The following is a 20142-nucleotide window of genomic DNA, read 5'->3' on the forward strand; positions in this document are numbered from 1 at the left end:
TTCAGAGTCTGAAGTGTGGCAAAAAATTCAGTAAATTTGAATGCACAGCTGCAGCAAATGCAGTGTGAACTGGGGGTAAGAGGGGTTGGCATTGAAGGGCTGCCAGTTCCGAAAAAGAAAGAACCTGCCCCTAGAATGAAGAATTTGAGAACTTGGGAATTGCTTGGATAGATTTTATATATTTATTTATTTATTTCTCCTAAAGAATTTATTTGAACAAAGCTGATCATGCAGCTAAGATCTTTTATGTTAGGTAAGTCATTGTCCATGGTAATTGGAAGTGGGCCTGAGATGGCCTCATCCTAAAATGTGGTTATGCAGTCCTGATTTTAGGCTGGATGCTAAGAGCCACTGGACTCCCTGGAGTCATATAACTACTGTCTGCTTGTAATAGTATCTCCTTCACTAAATGGTAACATCAAGATTTATTGTTTTCAGTATTGTCCCCTTTCTGCTCTCTTTGAATGAGGAATTATGCCCTTAGTGTTCTGAATACGTTCAGCTGAAATGCCCAGAAATCTTACAAGTGGTAGGAGAACAGACAGAGGAGGTTACTTCCTACAAACCAGCAGTAGTAGCTTCTGTTCCTTTTGCATGTTGCTTACCTCTCAGTATTTTTTCAGTTTAAAAGAAAACTCTTGGATTCCAGTATCTAAAAATTGTAGCTAAACATAATAAAACTGCTTATTTAATTCATTAATATGTGTTATAATAGACAATTGAGCCCAGTAGCAGGTTTCAAAAGACAAAAATGCCTGTGGAAATTCAGAAAGTGGTGAAAACCCTCAAATAAGTCATTGCATTTGTCTTAGTGCAGAATAGCTACTGCTGTCTAAGATCCATTATTTAATTATGTGTCAGTAGGCATCATACAATAAATTAATCACTCTTCCTTTCCTTGAGAGAGCAAAAGCCTTATGAAGTGTTGAGAACCAAAACTTCCTATCCCACTGATCCCCAGTCAGCCTGAGCCTTCCTCCATCTCACACACATGGGTTTAAGACAGGTTGTGGCTGGCATGACTGGCAAATTCAAGTGGGATGCTTTTCTGTCCTTCTGCTGCATCTGTGCTCAGTCAAGGTGAGAGAGCTTTCCCCAGACAGATAAGGCCACTGCCAGCTCTCCCCAGTTCTCAGCCTGTGGAGCTGCACCCCAGTGTAAGTATTGGCATAAGTAAGAGCCTTTCTGGTTCTGTACTGGTGAACAAATCAGATGTCTTCAGGAACACTTTTCAGGTGGCATTGATCTGATTTTGCCATAAGAACCAATAATCAGCCTACATTTGCTTTTTACAGTATATTAGCCATCTTCAAAATGCCTCAGCCTAAGCCTCCCACTCATAACCCTTTTAGTTGTTGAGAGTTAGGAGCAGCTGGTGCTGTGAATGCTTAAAATAATCAATAATTCCTTTGGGGTAGATAGCTTTTTCCTCCAAGCATGTCAGCATGATTTACAGTGGAAAAAAACCCCCAAGCAACACATATTCTGTGTCTTTTTCTTTTTTTTTTTAAGGTAGCTGATAAATAGTGTTGCCTTCCTGCTGCTCCTGAGCAAGGCTGAGAGGCCAGACAGACACAGGTGAAGCCTGTGTTTTTCTAACTGAACAACCTCAGCCCTGTGCATCACTGAGTCTGCTCTTGGGTTCTAGCCCAACTCTCGTCTTTCTCACGCCACTGACACAGTACCATTTTTCTTGTTTCAAAGCTGAGTGGGGAGCATGTTATTGCCCAGCTTTTATCTTCTTTTGTGATCTTCCTCACCAGAATGCTTGTAAAGCCCTGACAAACAGTATTCCCTGAGCTGTTGTCAAACATCCCCACCATCTCACACCCTTCCCACCTGTGCCTAAGGGATCTGACACACAGCTGGGTGAGTGCATCAGTTTGGGGGCTGCTGCCCTGAGAGGACTAGTGGGGTAGTGTCTGTCTCGATCACAACTGCCCTTTCAGTTGGGGGGGCTCTTTCTTTGGTTTTGTGGGTTGTTTTTGTGAGGTAAAGGCACATTCTGTTTACTCTCCTAATCAAAGCCTCTTCCCATTGGTGGTTTTGCGAAGAGAGGAAGAGATTTTTGAGAAGGTTTGGCTTTGGCACTTGCTGGAAGAGAAGTCACCGAGAAAGATGTGAATGTTTCTTTTGCCTTCCCAGGGAGGAAGGCCTGCAGCAATAGTCTCTGGAAATAGTACTGGTAATTTCTTATTCACAGGTGTTCTTGCTTCTTCTCAGACCATGGGGAAAAAGCTGTGAGCCTCACTGAATGAATGCCTGCAGCTGATGGGCCCTCGCCTGGATCTCACCCAGCTGCAGGACCAAGCCAGCAAAGGGATGTGGTATGAGTTAGGAGCTACTTCCAGAGAAAGAAGCTGGTTCCCAGTGATAAGAGTAAGTTGGGTGTATAGATACATAGATATATAGTGAGGCAATGAAGTCTTTTAGTCCCTTTTATTTTTATTGAAAGAGCTGTTACAGGTTATGTTTGAAGGACATTATTTTAAAGCAATTTTTTCCCTTCTTAGCAACATATAATGAGGGATTGAGAGTTCTGGAATGACTTAAAGATTTCTTGTTGTTTTTTTCTTTTTTATAAAACTGAAGATACCAAAAGCATGCAGTCTGTGTTTTGCAGTCAGCTGTCTTGAGTTAATGACTGTCCTGGTTTCAGTTGAGATATTTTCTTCTCAGTACAGCGCTGTGTTTTGATTCAGCATGAGAATAATGCTGATAACACACTGAAAGCTTTTGGTTTTTGCTAAGTTGTGTTCATCCTAAATCAAGAACTTTTTTTGTGTCTCATGCTCTGCTATAGAGGAGGTACACAAAAGGAAAACTGGGAAGGAGTGTAGCTGGGAGAGGTGACCTGAACTGGCCAAAGAGATGTTTTCATACCCTGAAACATCATGCCCAGTATATAAACTGGGGGAGCTACTGGGAAGGGGAGTCGATCTAGGTTTGGGGATGGAGTGTGGCATTAGTGGGTGTGTGAGCAATTGCATTGTGCATCCCTTGTTTGGTTCGCTTTGTTTTATCATTATTACTATATTTTACTTTGTTTTAGTTATTTAACTCTTCTTATGTCAACCTACAAGTTCTACTGTTGATTGTCCTCCCCATTCCACTGGTGGGGGCGGGGAAGGTGGTGAGTGAGTGGCTGCTGTGGTGCTTAATTGCCAGCTGCACGACGGTGACATTAGGTCATTCTTATTGTGAGGGCTCGCATTTTGGGTGGAAGTGTTAGGTGTAATAAAACTGCTGAGATTTCTACACCCCAAATTAGCTTTACTTTTTGGTTAAATGAACTGTTCAGGAAGGGTCAACTGATGTTCAGCTGTCAGTACACTGACTAGAAGGAATGTAATGCTTCCATTATCTTTCCTCTCACCATCTGAGTGCTGGTAAAAGCTGAGCTTTGAATGTAAAGGAAAAAAAGGTTCCTAATTAAACATAAAAATAAATTAGCACTGAAGCTATTACCTTCTTAACAATTAGCACAGGAGAGAGAAAACTGTAGTAAATTCTGGTATTCCAAATTTTTTTTTTTTTAACATTCTCTTGGCTGCCACAGTTCCACCCGCCAGCATGGTCCCAACAGCCGGGCAGGTGCGGCACGCAGTGAGGGGCTGAAAAATGAATCACAGCGTTCACTTTGCCAGGGAGCTTTCAGAATAGCAAAACCCGAGTGGGAAGAGCACTAAGCGACCAAACTTTAAATGCTTTAAATTAAAACTAGCAGAGGTTATTTAGGACTAGGATAGAAATAGGAGCAAATAAAAGCAAAACTCTACAGAAAAGGCTTCTCGGTGCGTGAAGCACCTGGGAGCTATTGTTAAGGGAAAAGCTGATGGGCGGGGGGGAACGTCGGAACGGGGGTGTCCCGAGGCGGGGCTGTGCCGCTCTCCTGGGACGGGGAACCACGCGAACCTCCCGGGACAGCTGCGCCCGGGGGCCGCATCGCCTGCTCCCCTTGCAGTGGCCTGGCCGGGAAACAGGGAGTAGTCCTCAGTAAGAATGCGTGGCTTTACTTTTCTCTCTCGGCTTTTTGTGAGAAGTTTTTGTTTGTTTTAACACAATCCATGCAGTAATTATGGCTGTGTTCTTTGAAAGCATTTTATTTGCTTAGTGCCTAGTATGTGAAGCTCTTAACAGAGATCCAGCCATTTTAATACATGCTCATATAATACAGTCCTCCCTGTGTTTTTCTCCTACAGCAACCACTGTAACTCCTCATATAGCTCCTGAGAATGAGCTAAACCTTTCTCCCTTTCTCAACCTTACCCCTGAAGTGCAAAGTTTCAAAGCAAACAGAAGAAGAGCCAACAGTTGAATAAATGTTTTTGTGAGGCTGTTGTGTGGGGCTGTGTCACTGGGATTTATTATTTTACCGCCATGTGAAGTGCTGAACAGATACTGAAAGTGAATTGAAAGCCTCTATCCAAGTGGTCTGTCTTACACGTCCATGTGCCTTCCCTATATCAGTTTGCAATGCCTGAAATCTCTTCATGGGACAGACACAAACACTCTGCACAACCATCATCAAACAGGAACGTGGATGCCCTGGTATTTGTTATGAGGGTATTTTGTACTGCTTGCTGTTTTCAACCACGTGGTCTACGGAGAATGGGTATTTTTCAATTCATGTTAGTCACTGAGCTTCTTTAGCTTTGAGGAAAATGTATGTAGACTTCACACAGGTTATTTTAGTATAAGTAATTTGGCTTGGCATGTGTATCTGAAGGATACTGCACAAGATGTCATTAGCAAGCGATTCCTTTAAATTACAAGTACATGGAAAACATTAATCTATTGTATTCAATCTTATGGCTTCTTATTTTTTCCTAGTGAGGCTACAAAAAAACATTTTGTCAAAATGGGAAATAGTCTGACTCAGATACTCTTAACTAGATATCATGACCATGATATCTTTAATTTAAACTGGCATAATTGCAGGGGGCAATTACTGTGAAACAGCAAATACTGAATTCGTATTGATGCTTACAATGCCTTTTGGACTGGTTTTTGGTTCCTGGCATGTTGGGAAAGTTTACTGTGCAAGATATGTTATTCACATGCCTATTGGTAAACTGGTTATGGGTCATACTGACAGTTTACTGCTGGGGTGTCTTCTTTTTTCTTTTTCTGGAGTTCTTATGGAATGTGTGCCAGTATATTTCTTCTCTCCGCTGCCTGAGATAAAAATCTTGCAATTTATGGATTATTTGGAATATGCAGGTTACATCTAAGAGTTTAATGAAATTTCTGAAAGAGTAAACCAATGGCCCATAGGCTTAAATCGTAATCAGGAATCTCTACCTCCACTGGAAAGGTATTTTAAAAATGATGAAAGCTAGAAGAACATACATTGAGAATGTGGAGCTGTCAAAACTATAGACTGGCGCAAAGGAGAAAGAAAAAATGGGTTGTCTAGGGCAGTACTGAAGTGTCAGTAGAACCAGGGACTACAAAAAATTATTTGCTAAATGGTGCTCTCCTCTGAATGAGCAACTGGAGTGTATCATTGTAGAAATCCTAAACATACATTTCTTGAGTTTGAAGAGCTGATTTTTTAGGGGAAAATTGTTCCATGATTTTTTTTTTTCCTTTTTGATGAATCTGAAAAGAAGTTTGGAGGCAGTAGCTTTGTCTCGAACCTCTGGCGGATGAATTCAGATTGTAAGCAGAACAAAAGGAGCTCAGCAAACTGCTTGTCACCACCTTGTGCCACCACTGGCTGATCCCCAGCTGTGGTAGAGCTCCTGCCTTGGCTCAGCTCACTGAGCTGCTTAACATGCCTGCTTCCCAAACCATCACATCCCATGAGCTGGAAACCTTTCCTCATCTGGTGTGCTTTGATTGATACAAACAGGGAGAGCTTCCACAAGGGGTGGAGTCAAGAGATGCAAATGAGATGTTTTGCTATAAATCTTGAGAGGAGTTAGAGCAGAGGGCTTAAACCACTGCTGGTTAGAAGCAAATGAATAGGGATGAGGTGGTGTTAGTAGTCATGCAGGAGCCTGTTTCTGTTACCTCTTGGATGGTGTCACATGAAAAATGGGATTTCATTGCAGCTGACACAGACAAATGTGTCTACATTGACTGGTTTAGTTGTTTTCAGGGGAAACAGCAAGTTGAGTGAGTGATCCTTGCTCTCACCATTCCCTGGGTACAGCTAAAGAGCAAATGGGTTCAGCTTTGCTTAAGAAACAAGCGGAGTGGGTCACTAAGGCTTTTTTCCAAGGTTTTTTTTTTTCATGAAAAAAAAGAAAACACTTTGTTTGCAAGAAAATATCTGAAGGTTTTTGGTGTTTATATCTCATTCACAGACCTGTAATTTATTCTCAGTTAATATAACAACAAAGTTAATAAAATAACCTTTGTTTTGATTCTCTGAATGATTCACCATCCCTCTTTGTGGCTGTTTTGTTCAAAATTAAAGGAGGGGAGGGGGAAGTGAGTATATTCTAGGTACAAAGGGAGAAGATAAAAGCATCGGTCTGTTTCTGTAGCTCCTATGTAATATTGCCATAGTAACAAGGAGCTGACTGTGGCTGTTCATCACTGAATCCTGGGGTAAAGCAGACATTCTTCTTATTCAAAGGAATATTAGTAAAATACAGATTTTTAAGGTGTCAATAAAGAACTAGGCAAAAAATTATCTGCCTTACATAGCACACTCTGTAAGCTAATAATAAAGTGCCACTTTGAAAGAAGACAGGGCAATTAAGGCATTTAGCAAACATCTATAATGCTGTAAATCAGAGCGTTTTGTCTTCCACACAAAGCCATGCTGAGGTGTGATGTGCAGTCACAGATGATGTATTTTGACATCAAATGTGCATGAGATGAGCAGCTCTCTCTTCTCTTCTGCCTAGTACATTTCTGGCATGGCAGTTGGCTGTGGCTATTGCCAAGTATTTGTACTGCAGCATCAACTGGCCATGCTCTAATCCAGATTAAAGTATAAGTGGGTAAAGTATTTTATGTATTTAGAACTGCACATTGTCTCCTAGAGCCTGGTGCTATTTTTTAACCATTAAGCCACTTCAAGAGGGGATTAAATTCTGTTCCAGGTGTGTGCATCAAGTAAATATCTATATTTTTGAAATTTCAGTGAAAAGAGGAATGGTTCAATTGCTCTTGGGAAAAATTTGGGAAGGATAAAAATGTGCACTGATTTTGGTGCACAATTACTAACATAACTTATGGTTACTATTGTAACTTCTCTGTGCTTTACAGCAAGAATTTGACATTTAAATTGTTATAGTTCTGTGTCCAATAGCAGCCTTTTTTTTCTAAGCCTTCTGTATTCAGTCAAATGATTGATTAAACAGGATGTTTCTTTGTTACTCTGCACACACTTTCAAAGGTCTTATAAAATTGAAAGTTGCTGCTTCTGGTTTTCTTTTCTGAAGGCTTTTTCAGTCTGAAGCATGTTTAAAATGAGGGCTTGAAGCATGGAGCAGAACTTTTCTAGCAGCCACGGCTGCCTTCTGGGATCAGGAGGTCAGAAGTGGCTGCAGGAACAGATTTTCCTCCACCACAAGAGTTCTCTGCCAGCCTCTCACGCCTCTGGTGAGGGTTACAACAAGGACAAGAGCTTGAGGCAGCAGCTCTGGGGAAAGATGCTGGTGCATCAGCCTGGCTCTGACGTGAATCTGTATCATTTTCCCGGGCATCTGGTGCTCAGATGCCCGGGAAAATGATACAGATTCACGTCAGAACCAGGCTGAATGGATGAAAGGACTCAGCCAGGAGGAGCAATAGCTGGAGGCAATCACTGTTGGAGCTTGCAGAAGAGGAGACTGAGCTGAGAATGCTGGCAAATCCCTGTGAAATACCAAAGTAAATGGATGTCCCAACTCCTCCTGTGATTTGACTCAGGTAGCAGGTGACAAAGTGGCTCCACAAACAGAGCCACTTTATTCACTCAGTTCTGTCCTGGCAGGAGGAAGACTGGCATTCACTTTTTCCTCTTTGAAAAAAGCATTCGAGAATGTCACACACACCTGCACACTGTGGTTGTGGGGCCAAGCACACTGAAGTTAGGTATGAAGGAGTTCATCCATCCCCCTTTATTTATGTGCTCATACGGCCTTTTTATAAGTGATTTCAACATCACTTACTGCTTAGGCTTTGCTCTTGTGCAGCCTGGTTGTATTTCTAGGAGTTTGTTATGCCTTACCATGATGGGTTTTACACAGCTCCCTGCACTGGCCACTGGAAAATGCCAGAACCTGCCTAATTATGCAGCCTATTGGGCTGCACGTTGACATGTTCTGGTTGGTGTTGACTGTGTTGCCTGGTGAAAGGCTGGCAAACCCAAGCTTTCAACTCCTGAGCATACTAATGGGGTCTTTCTTGTGTTTCATCTGCCAGGGAGCCTGTGTGTGGGAAGGGAGTAAATAGAGATCGTGTAACTTGGTCTCTTTCCACAGTTCGAGCAGTTGCCTGAATGGTATTTTTATTGCTTGGCCATGAGTAGTAAATACCTTTTTTTTTCCTGTGTAACGGTGTCCTATCTGACTTGTGGAGCTCCAGTTTCAAAAACAGCTCTTAGGGTTTCAAGGGCAGCTTTGTGTGTGTGGGAAACTGTGCATTCGTGAGGAGACAGGAAACAAGGATTTGGAAGAGGGAAAATTTGTTTGTGGATTACTGTTTCTTGACAGACAACTGTAGTTAAAAGAAAAAGCTGATAGTTTTAGGTGCAAATGAAGTGCAGGATTTGTTTCTACCTCAAGGTTCATGTCCTTGTCTTAGGGAAGACTTCTTGCTTTGTGGGTGTCCTCTTTGCCTTGTCTAGTAGGCTCAGAAGATAAGTTAAATATTCTCCCTCAGTGTTGTCAACAGCCTGGTTGTTATGTTGCTCTCCTGAAAGGTGAGGGAATGTGGGTGTGAACTCCTTTATGCAGAGGGCGTGAGTGCAGTGACCACTACTAGCATGTTACTCAAATTTTGCCATTTTGTAGGAGAGTTTTCACCATTGGAGAGATGACAGTGAAATGTTTCTGCTTGTAAAAGAATCCAACTCCTATAGATAGTAACAAATTAATAGCTAAGTCACTACAAAAATGTTGATGCAACATCTGAGTGCAGATTTGAGAAATATTTTTCTTGGGTACTTCTTTTTTACTTTAAGGGTTTTAAAATTATCTCCTCCCCGCCTCTGAAGCCAGAGTATGAAAAAAGTCAATGCTCCTGTGAGAGGGCAGATCTTCAGCCCTTAAGGCCCAGGCTCTTTTGGATTTTGGTGTCTGGCTTGGACTTGTGAATGCTGTTCTGTGAGCTGAATACCTCAGCAGGATGGGGCAGTGCCAAGTGTTGCCTCACTGCAACTACATCTGTCTTTTGACTGCTGTGGATTCAGGCCCTTCTCTTAATTTATATGTGTTGTGATGCAGGTGCTGTTGCACAACAAAAACCTTTTTGTGAGGGGAAAAAGATAAAGTACTGAGGTTGGGACTATAATGTGCACTCTCTGTGGGTCTTTGTTTAAATTCTTTAGAAAAAGTAGGCAATGCATAATCTAACAGAAGGATGAAGCAATGTTGACTCAAAGAAGTGTGGGTTCAACACAGTATCTTATGTGCAGCCAGCAATTAATCCAACAAGTTAAGAATGTTAGCACACAGGCAGATTTGAACTTGGATTTAATAGTACATTTACAGTGACTTCTCAGCAGTTGTGTTCACTTGGAGTAAGATTTGGGTCACACACAAAGGAAACACGGGTATGCCCGCCTGGATCCTTGTGGGTCCCTTCCAACTCAGCATATTCTGTGATTCTGTCTTCGATTATTCATCTGATGAATACTTTTTCTGCCTTCCCTTGTGTACATGCCAGGATGCTTCACACTGTAACTCACTCTTGTGTGAGGCCAGCCTTGTATTACTCATGTTGTTTCCTCTTCTTTCAACAACCACCTGTTGATTTATTCCTCGGCCTTCTCAAGGCTGAATTACCCTTGACAGGTGCTGCAGGAGGGATGGAAACTCATGGTATGAGATATACTGCATTAAAAGTCTGAAGCTTTGCAAGCAGAGAGTTGCATGGCTTAAAAGGAGTCTCAAACTGTCCTGTATCAGAAAGTTTTCTCACAGTGGTTTAATAACTTCTTTGTTTCTTTCCACACTTTTGCTGTGCTATCTTCAAGCCCCTTTGATGTTGGATCAGAACTAAACTTCAGACCTCTGTTGGTAGGGAAGAGGTGAACAGCCACTGACTCACAATAATGCCTCTTCACCTAGGCTTATCTGTATGTCTGTTCTGTGTGTTCACTGTGGACTAAAGCTGTGAGCTCAGCTCCAGGGAGCTTACTGAATTGTCTCAGAGTGGTGCTGCTGGGAAGCTCTCTGTGGAAAGAGGCAAATGGGATGTCACCAGGGAGCTGCTGCAAGATGGAGCGGGGGAGGGGGAAATAGAAAAATAAGGTTGATGTGAAGAGGAGTAGACAGGAGCTTAGGGACATGGCACAACAACAAAATACCTCAGTCTGTGGCATGGTTCCATTTCTCTCTTATAAATCTTGCACTGCAGACACAATTCTCAGTAGCATCATCTTGCCCCTAGAGAACACGAGCACCTGCACCATCTGTCAGCCTTGTCCTCTCTGAGGCGGGAGAGCGCTGTGCTGTTCGCTGGTACGTCGGGTGCACATTCATCTGAAACCAAAGCATAATCAGAGCCTTTTCCCCCTGCTGCTTTTGACAGAATTGTAAAGGTTTGCTTTGTGTCTCTGCTCAGGATCCTTCAAATGTTGGATTTAACAATGAGAGGAGAACTGGCATGGGTGCCATTACTGCTACTGATTTTAAGTTTCTCTCTTTAGCCCTCTCACTTACAAAACACTGTCAGTGCCATAAGGTATTATTGCTGTGGTTCTTTGCCCCAGGCAATGTTGCTGCCTCATAGTTGGAGGGTGAGGGCTGCCAGGTGGGTGCCAAGGCTGCCTTCCACTGTTCTCCACACAGCGAGTGCCTGCAGGCCTTTCTGCAGGTGGGAACCACCAGATTAAGGCATGTTTGCTCGTGTCCTTGGTAGCAAAGGATTACTTGAAATGAAAGCAGGATTCTTCCCACTGCGAGCAATGTGCCTCCTGAGCAGTGCTTTGGTGTTTAACCAGTGAGATGGATTTTACAACTAAGCTGGAGGAGGAAGTAGTGGCACTTTATGCTTGTGTTTTGTTGTGTTTTTTTCTTTTAACAAAACCAAGCTTCTTTTTATGTATCAGTCATTTTTATTGTACTGTCGTTTTGCTTGTTGTCACATCTGTCTCATTTTGCTGCTTATTAGATACACATTAGATATTCACTGACTTTCAAAATCAATCACTGGCATTCTTGAGATTTCATAGCAACAAATTGTACTACAAAGAGAGGGAAAAGTGATGTCATGCAGGAATAACGTCAGTAATGCCAGGTATTTCTGTGAGATGGCAACTATTTTTTTTGCAGTTATTGGTCTCCTGCAAACAAGAAAGATGTGGTCAGACTTCATCTCAAATAGCACTTGGTAGGGGCAAGTGAATGTGTGTGTTAACTGTTCTGTGTTGCCTCTTGACCTCTGGTGAGGGAGCTTGTGCCACCTCAGAAGCATCGCCACAAGAGCTATGGCTTGTATGATTTGGATTGAGAGGATGCTTTCTGTAAGGTCTGTTTCTTGGAATGGCACTTAGAAACTTGGTGAGCCCAGAAAGGTATCAGGCTTAGTCAGAGTTGGATGCTGAGCATTTGATAGTCTAGAATAAACCAAAAAACTCCAACATGTTGCAGATAGAATATGATAAATAACATAAGATTTTTCTGTATCTGGTACATGAATACTTTAGTTCCTCAAGCCAGATCTGAGGTCATGGGCCAGTGCAGGACAAAGAGCTGGTCTGTTTTATGTTGCTGCCACTAAAAACCCATTCCAACCCAGACCTCGAAAATCAGAGCACTTCAGGTACTTATCCTGAACCTGCATGTTTTTCTTGCCTGGAATACCTGCCATTTCCTAAAGCTTAGAGAGGGTCTGACAGATACCTTCTTCTGTCAGGCAGTGCAGCTCTTCCAGAGTAGTCTAATTTTAGTGAGACATTAATGAAACTTTTTAAAAAACTCTGTGGGTTTCTTTTGTTTGTTCGTGGGTTTTTTTGGTCTGTACTCGTACGAATTGCTTTGATTCTTTGATATCCCAATAAAATTCTGGGTGTTTTTAAATGTGCAAGAGACATTCAACCAATTGATATAGTTTGCTTCTTTGTATCTAAACTTTGAGCAAGTCTTGCACACCTGTGAGCCACCAGAGCCGTTGTTCTGCCACAGGCCATCCCTCCAGACCTCCAGGTTTGTCCGTGTCCTGCAGGTCATGAGTCACAGCTGCATACCTGCTATGGATGTTCCTGATACATTAATTGCATCACACATGGAACAAGAAACCTTGCATTTCAGAAGGGTTTATAGGTTGTTTATGACATTTTTGTGGTTTGCTGGTGCAGCCTGTAGGATTTTGGCTGTCCAATTATGTTTTCTACAGCAGAAGATTGTGTCTGCTGAGTGTTAACTTGTCAGTAAGGATGCACAACTTCCACTCCAGTTTACTGGAGATGTCTGAGAACCAGATGCATGTTCTTGGTGTTTAAGTGTTTATATGTAGTGTGGGTAAGTGTGTTATGGCCAGCTATATTCTAGCTTCATTCTTGGTTTGAATGATACATTGGCAAAGACAACCCAGAAAGTATCCATTGCCACAATTGCACAGCTTCTCTTTTTTGGCACCAATTTATCTGAGTACAGAATAAACACAGAAGGGGACTATCAAAGATGGCAGAGAGGATAAATGTCAAACCAGCATTTACTGAGGAAGATGAAGAAGACGTGATGAAACAGGCCCCAATGGATCAGGTAATGTCCTTATGGAAGGCTACCTGGTAACAGACAGCACTGAATTTCAGGACTTATGATCAAGTCGCAAGGAAATCATTCAGTTGCCCAAGGGCTGGTGTTCCCTTTTTAGTACCCAATAGAGTTTCTGTATTGGTGGAGCACCTTGGTTTAACTGGTAAGAGAATGGATCCTGACACAGCTGTGGTTACTCTACAGGCATCTTTCATGAATTTGTTTATTTTTATTCTTTGTTTATGTCTGTGTGGGCAAGAGCAAAACTTGATTATATAGCCTAAAATGCTGAAAGCGGTCTTCAAAAAAACCTCCCACATACCAAGGGAAATTAGATTTTTAGGTGTGGTGTTTTGCTGTCACTGTGCTGCAGTGCCCGTTGTTTTCATCAGCTACCAGGAGAGAGAGTCTGTACAGGGAGGCGGGCAAGGAGTTCTTTGGCAATTTTCAGTATAGAGTATTCCCTTGTGCATCAAATGGGAGTCCACCCTGGTTAGCCTAGACATTAGAGGGGTGATATTCAACAGTATTTGCATAATGGCATATGAAAATATGTGCTATGTTGGAAGACTCTTTTCAAAAAAGCTTTTGTAGGCACTGTTGTGGGATACTCTCAATATTTTCTTACTGCTCTAGTGTTTTCTGCATTAGGGTGCAGTTTGATGCAGCTGGGTCTCAGCTCATGCCTTCCTGATAACTGAAAGAGGTTTGTTTTTACTTCAGGAACCATCATGTCACTTGCAGGACAGTGCATGCACTAGTGTGACAGCTGTAATTCTGTGGTGCCAGAGACAGTAATTGTACACAGCTGGAAAGACACCTTGTGTTCAAACTTGTTAGCAGAGCCAGTTGAGATGGACATGGGCCAATGGTTGCAAACTGAAGGAGGGTCAATTTAGATTAGATACAGGAGGAATTCTTTTACAAAGAGGGTGGTGAAACACTGGAACATATTGCCCAGAGAAGTGGTGGATGTCCCATCCCTGGAAACATTCCAGGTCAGGCTGGACTGGACTCTGAGCAACCTGGGCTAGTTGAAGACATCCCTCCTCATAGCAGTGGGCTTGGACAAAGTGACCTTTAAAGGTCCCTCCCAACCCGGACCATTCTATGATTCTACAATTCCACTGGTAGTTTGAATGTACTTTTCTTTCAGAAGGTTGGATCTTATGGCTTTTCTTTTCCTCCTTTTACTGTATCTTTGGCCATACATCACTGTTTGGCATATTCTGCAGCAGAAATGTCTTCTCTGTGCATTAAGGCATCCAAACTCCCGGGGGCTCGGGCATTATATGGAAACAAGCCTCTCCCAAAGCCCCTGCGCGGACTGCAGGGCCCGGGCAGGCAGGGGGCCCAAGGACACTCAGGTCAACGTTGCCATCTACTGGGGCTCTTCAGGAGTTGCCAGTTGCCAACAGCTGGCAAATCCTGCATTCCTGCGCTTGTAGTCTGGGGGTGGAAATTGTGCGGATATTGGTGTGCATATGCCAGCAGCTAAAAAATACAAGCCTCCCTCCCAGGTCCGTTTAAGATGAGCTTAGAGAAAAGAGGCTTCCAGAAGCTGGGGAAGGAAAAGGGTCCTTGGACTAAATCTGCTGTTGCCTTCTCCTTTCCCCAGGAAAAAAGCCACCACTGCTGTGGACATTTGCTTCAAGCAGTTACTACTGCCCTGTACTTTATGATACTTGTGAAGTATTCTGTAAAAGGTGGTTTTGCTCACATTCATTGCTCTGTGCCCTAAATGTCTCAGTTGCCAATTTAGCCAACCCATACTTGCATCAAATAGAAGTGTTAGTATGTTTGTGCCCCTAACTGGTCCCTAGCACTCTGAGGAAAGTTAAGCATCGTCTTCTTTGTTGCATTAATTAAATTCGTTTAACTGTATAATGCAGATAGATTTCTTAGGTGTATATCAAAGACTAGTCTGTCTCTTCCGTTTTAAAGATAAACACAATAAAACATGTATGTGAAATGACATTTCAAAGGGCTTATTATTTAAACAGTTTCAACTTGCTAAACAGCTTGAGCTCCTTTAGCTTTTCCTTTTATTTTCCACCTATCCAAGATGGAGATATAAATATATATATATATATTTAAAAGATGAAAAATACACGTTTTTAACAACAACAAAAAAAAAATCTGCCAAGTGTAAATTAGTTAGCGAGACTTCCCCTTTCACCCATCCACTCAAGTGCCACCTTAAAATGTAATAGGATCTCTACAGGCAGAGAAATGCTGTTTATGGTCCTGGGACTTGCTGAATAAGGAAGTTCAAAAGCAGAGAATTCAGATCTCAATCTCTGGTTTTAGCATCACCGAAAATCTTGAACAGCAAAAGGAGAAAAAAGTGTGAAGTTGAGGAGCGGGAGGATGTTGGAAAAGGGGGGAGCCAATATTTATGTATGAAATTCTTTGAATTAAAAGAAGAAATTTTTTCTCAGAAAGATTTTATTTATATTTTCCTCTGAGAACTTTCTTGGTGCAGGAAAGGATTTTCTTTCTCCAACTCAGCTACAACAGACCACTTGGTACTGAGGGCTAGGACTACTAAGGTGCAACTTCAGCATAGATGCATATACTTTTCAATAATTCATGCATTATCATAGTAACTCGAAGGTTTAAAAGCAGAAAAGAATGACTGCACAAAAAGCACAATAAAAACAAAATAAATCAGGTGAAAGGAAGGCTGTTTGTAACAGTAACTACAAGAGAAATTGTTTTTTCCAATGATAGGTGCAAAACCTGAGATATTAAACCCACTTTTCTAGTTATACAGTCACTGAAAAAACCTAGTAAGAAATGTGATTTGTTTTGTTTTCTTGTTTTACTTTGGTATATGCAGAAATTCCCAAATAAATAATATAAATAAAATAAGATCTTTTAGTAACAGACAGAATTAAATTGCTGTCCCCAGAAACTGCAGACAACCCAGCAATCTCCAAACAGTTTTTATAGCTTGCAATTCACCAAATGCCAACTGTGGAAATCTCCTTCCTGTCTGTCACTCAGGTTGCTAACAGTGACATCCTTTTATGGACTCTTACCCTTTGCAGTTGCTATTCTTTTTCGCTCCCCCCCCCCCCCCCCCCCCCCGAAGAGGAGAAAGCCTTCCAAAACTTTCTTGGCTTTTGCCATATTTTCAGGAAACACTGGGGAACAATCCTGCCTAGAGTGAAATAACACATTTAGTTTGGTGACTTGCCAGTCCCCAAAATCCCTGTGGGTATCAATATCTAAATGTTAGGAGATTTTGTACAAGTTTTGTAGGTTTGGTCTGTCAGCTTGGCTGTACAACAGCTTTGCTACATGGTAAGAATTCTCCCCCGTATTTGAATCAAAGTTTTTGCTCCTGATGGTGTTATTTTGTTTAGCTATGGATTTCCACATGCTGTCTTGGACTGTTATTGGCCTGCTTGTGATTATGTTTTTACACAATGTTGGTAAGCTGGCTCGCTGACAGGAATATAGTCAGAGCTGTGAGCTGAATTCTGTTCCTTTACTAATAACTAGTCTGCAGGCAGAGAGACTTCTCATCCTCTCCGCTCTCTCATGTGCTGAGGCTTCTGTTGGCATGAGGATTTTGTGGTGAGGTGCCCCACTGCCTCTTAGCAAAGCTTTCCCTGGAGTATCCTCCTTTCTTTACGCTATTTATTCCTCCAGCAGGGTCAGTGAAGACATGAACGTGTTGGTCTCTGGAACAGATGCCACAAATCAGTCTAGCACTTCTTTCTAATTTTAATGGAGATGAGCTACTCGTTGTAATTTCTTGAATCTCTCATTTAGGATGTAGAGAGACCATAAATCTTAAAGCAACCAACATTCCCAGATCCCACACTTTGAAGTGAATGGGAGCTCCTGGGTCATCAGCACTTTTCGGAAACAAGCTGCTTAACTAGGTGTCCGAAGCCATTACAGTCTTTTCTTTTTTTCTTTCCGAGAATTTTGGTCTCAATATTTGAGGGAATATACAACAAAAAGTTTGCACAGTGGGAGCAACAACAAAAAGGTTGCACAGTGTGAGCAAACTCAGTGAACATCCTCAGGCAAAGCTGTTGGATACTGGAGTATCCAAACTCAGCAATCCTGAGTGCCCTGCCAAGAGTTTGGCTTGAAGATTACATTACATTTATTATTAGATTTTGTTTGGTGGGAGGGATTTGGGGTGGTTTTTGTTGCTTTCAACACAGTTATTAAAAAAAACCAAAACAAAACCAAGAAAACCTAACCCAAATATCAGTCTTGCTGTGTTGTTGGTTTTTTTTTTGGTTGGTTGGTTGGTTGGTTTTTTGGGTTTTTGCCTTTTTTTTTTTTTTTGGGGGGGGGGTGGGGGTGGTGTTCTTTTAGTTGGTTTGGTTATTGTTTGTATGTGTTTCTTTAAGTTTCTGTACTTTTCATTCCGTATCTTACATCTTCTCCTTTGAAAACTTACTTGGATATGGTGTGGGATAGTCTGAACAATTGCTATAAACATCTGCTAAAAGATGTTTCTCTGTGGAGTATAACATAGCTAAATGTATGCAATATATTATTATGTTCTTATTCTTGCTTCCTCCTCTTTGTCTTTAGTTGAAAATCCAGTTTAACTCCATAGTGTCTATAGATGAAAGAGTTAATCAAGCTGTGTGCTGTTACTTGAATTGGAGACTGTTTTTAAAGAATAAGTACAATTTTTCCGGTACATAAACTATGTAGGCAATATACTGAAACATAGATGAAAAAACAGACCAATTTCTGGAAAATCCTTGCAAGTCAGTTCGGAAAGAAGGGGAAGAAACATGAAGGTAGTCCTATGGCTTATCATCCATTAATGGATCATATCTTGGCACAAGTGTTCACATTTACCTCAGGTAAACTCTTCAGCCTGTGTTGGCTGACTCTTGAGGGTTGACTCATCCTGGCAGCAGCCTTCAGCAGCCTGGCTTCTTGTAGTAGCCCATGTGGTGTGGGGCTCATGTTTTAATGGCACAGCTACACTTCTGTGACAGCACTTTTGTGGTGATCTCAATGATCTCATTGTGGGCAGGTGCTTGTATTTTGTATTGGGGAGTTATTCTGTCCAAATAATCTTGTACTCGGAGCACAGTGGCACAGTAGTCTGGGGGGCTCACAGGTGCCCAAGCACTGCAAAGAAGTAGGTAAGAGCTGAACTGCCCTAGTGGAGGAGGTGAGGGGCATTCCCTGTGCTGGAAGTGTGGTGCTCTGCTATTGCTTGTAATGCTGCAGCATTATTTGTGTGTTGGGTCTTTGACAGGCTGAAACAGAGCCATCAGCAGTCTGAGTTCCCCCTTTGTATCCACATGATCTGGAGCTTTACTAAGTGGAGGAGCCATGCTGGAGCAGCCTGTTCCTGAAGGACTGTGCCATGGATCCATGCTGAAGCAGTTCATGAAGAACTGCCGCCCATGAGAAGGGCTTACCTTGGAGGAGTTAGTGGAGGACTGTGTCCTGTGGAAGGGACCATGCTGGAGCAGGGGAACAGTGTGAGGGGCCCTCCCCATAAGGAGGAAGAATTGGAAGAAACAACATGTGATGAACTGACCACAGCCCCCACTCCCCAACCAGGAGTAAAGTTAAGCCCAGGAAGAATAGGGGGGTGGGGGAAAGGTGTTTTTAAGATTTGGTTCTATCTGTCATTATCCTACTCTGATCTGACTGGTAAAAAAGTTTAACTCATTTCCCCAAACAAGTCTGTTTTTCCATGACAGTGGGAGAATCTCTCTGTGTCTTTATTTTGACCCATTGCTGTATTTTCTCTACCCTGTCCAGTAGAGGAGGAAAGTGATAGAGTGGCTTTTGTAGGCATCTGGTCTCCAACCAGGGTCAAACCACCTTACAGCCTGAGGACTCTGAAAAAAAAAAAATAAGCAAACCAAAACAGATATACAATTCTTCAGATATGTTGTCTGATCTCTCTTATGCTTTGCTTTTCCCCAGTTCACAGGATGTCTGTTGCTGCTCCTGTCTTCAGACAAGCCTAGTCCTGACAGAGGGAGAATTGAAAAATCAAAGGAAAGACAGTCAGTGTAGGGCAAGAGAGAGAAAGTTCATTGCCTCTCACTGGCAGCCTTACAGTGGTCAGTAAAACATGTTTAACATCTGTGGGATATAGTAAGACAATTGAATAGATTTAGGATTTGGTTTTCTGTTTGAATGCTAGATTGAAATGTGAATGGTTGTCACAGAAAAAAAAATTACATTTGTGGGTTTCACTTATCCACTACTCTGACAAGGGAAAAATGTACTTCCATGATGCAGGTGAAAGCAAGATTACTGTTGTAAACCTAAATAGCCCCAGATCAAACAAGCTAAGTTGTTGTATCTTGGGGTTTCCTTTCTTTTTTTTTTTTTTTCTTTTCTTCTTTCTTTCTTTCTTCTTTCTTTTTTATTTATTTATTCTTTATCCTAGAAAGAAATTACAGTTGCCAGTACTGCTCCCAGACCCTTTGAGATTCTTCTTCTGGGATGCTAAACTTTGTTTCCACTGCTGGAAAATGATTTGGAAAATGAACAGTTAGCCAACTTGCATTGTCCTGAGGTGCTGTGAAGTGAATTTGCCAAGATTAGTTTCCTTGCTGACTTCATCATGTTGATCTCAGGGTAAATCAGCATCTCATCTTCCTAAAAGTGATGGGTTTTTATTACCTTGAGGTGGGCTTTGTATGTGGTTTATGCTGAGAGGGTTCTCCTGCTCTACAAACCAGTCCTGAGTGGCTGATGGAGGGAGGAAGATGATGGTGAAGATGTCTTGCTTAGGCGTCAAAACTGGTGAGAGGCTGCAGAGCAGGACTCCGGTTCAGGCTACTGATGGTAGGATACACACAGTGTCCCTGAGGAGGTTTCTCAAATTTCCATAACGGAATTGTTGTAACCATTCTGATATTTGGTGCCCTGAAAGCAATGATCAAAATTAACTTGTGTTTGCACAGAAGTGCTGTCATTTCAGTTTTGATTGCAGGGTTGGCCATCACCTACAGATAATGCACGTTTCCTAATAGTTCAAATATCTTAGACCCTTCCCAAAAAGCATTCAGTGGATTCAGTTACTGCTAAAGTGATTGTTAGCAGCTGCCACACGTCAGAATTTGAACTGAGCCTGTCAAGGTTGACATGAATGTTTGGTAAGCCACTGGAAGAAAGCTGGCTTGATTTTACACATGTAGGAAGCTCTTAGGCAGAGTGTCATAAATGCTGTATGGATTTCAAGGATAGTGCTTGAACCAGGAAGACAAAATGGCTTTGGAGCATTGTCGGAACGGCACCTGAAGTGATGCAGGAC

General features: G+C 42.1%; 1 protein-coding gene across 1 annotated transcript in view; it reads left to right on the plus strand.

Moving 5' to 3' along the window:
* Positions 1–20142, plus strand: part of LOC116440998 — a 66002-nt gene that overhangs the window by 1661 nt on the left and 44199 nt on the right. The window lies entirely within an intron of this gene.

Source organism: Corvus moneduloides, chromosome 3 (assembly GCF_009650955.1).
Source record: "Corvus moneduloides isolate bCorMon1 chromosome 3, bCorMon1.pri, whole genome shotgun sequence".
NCBI classification, from domain to species: Eukaryota; Metazoa; Chordata; class Aves; order Passeriformes; family Corvidae; genus Corvus; species Corvus moneduloides.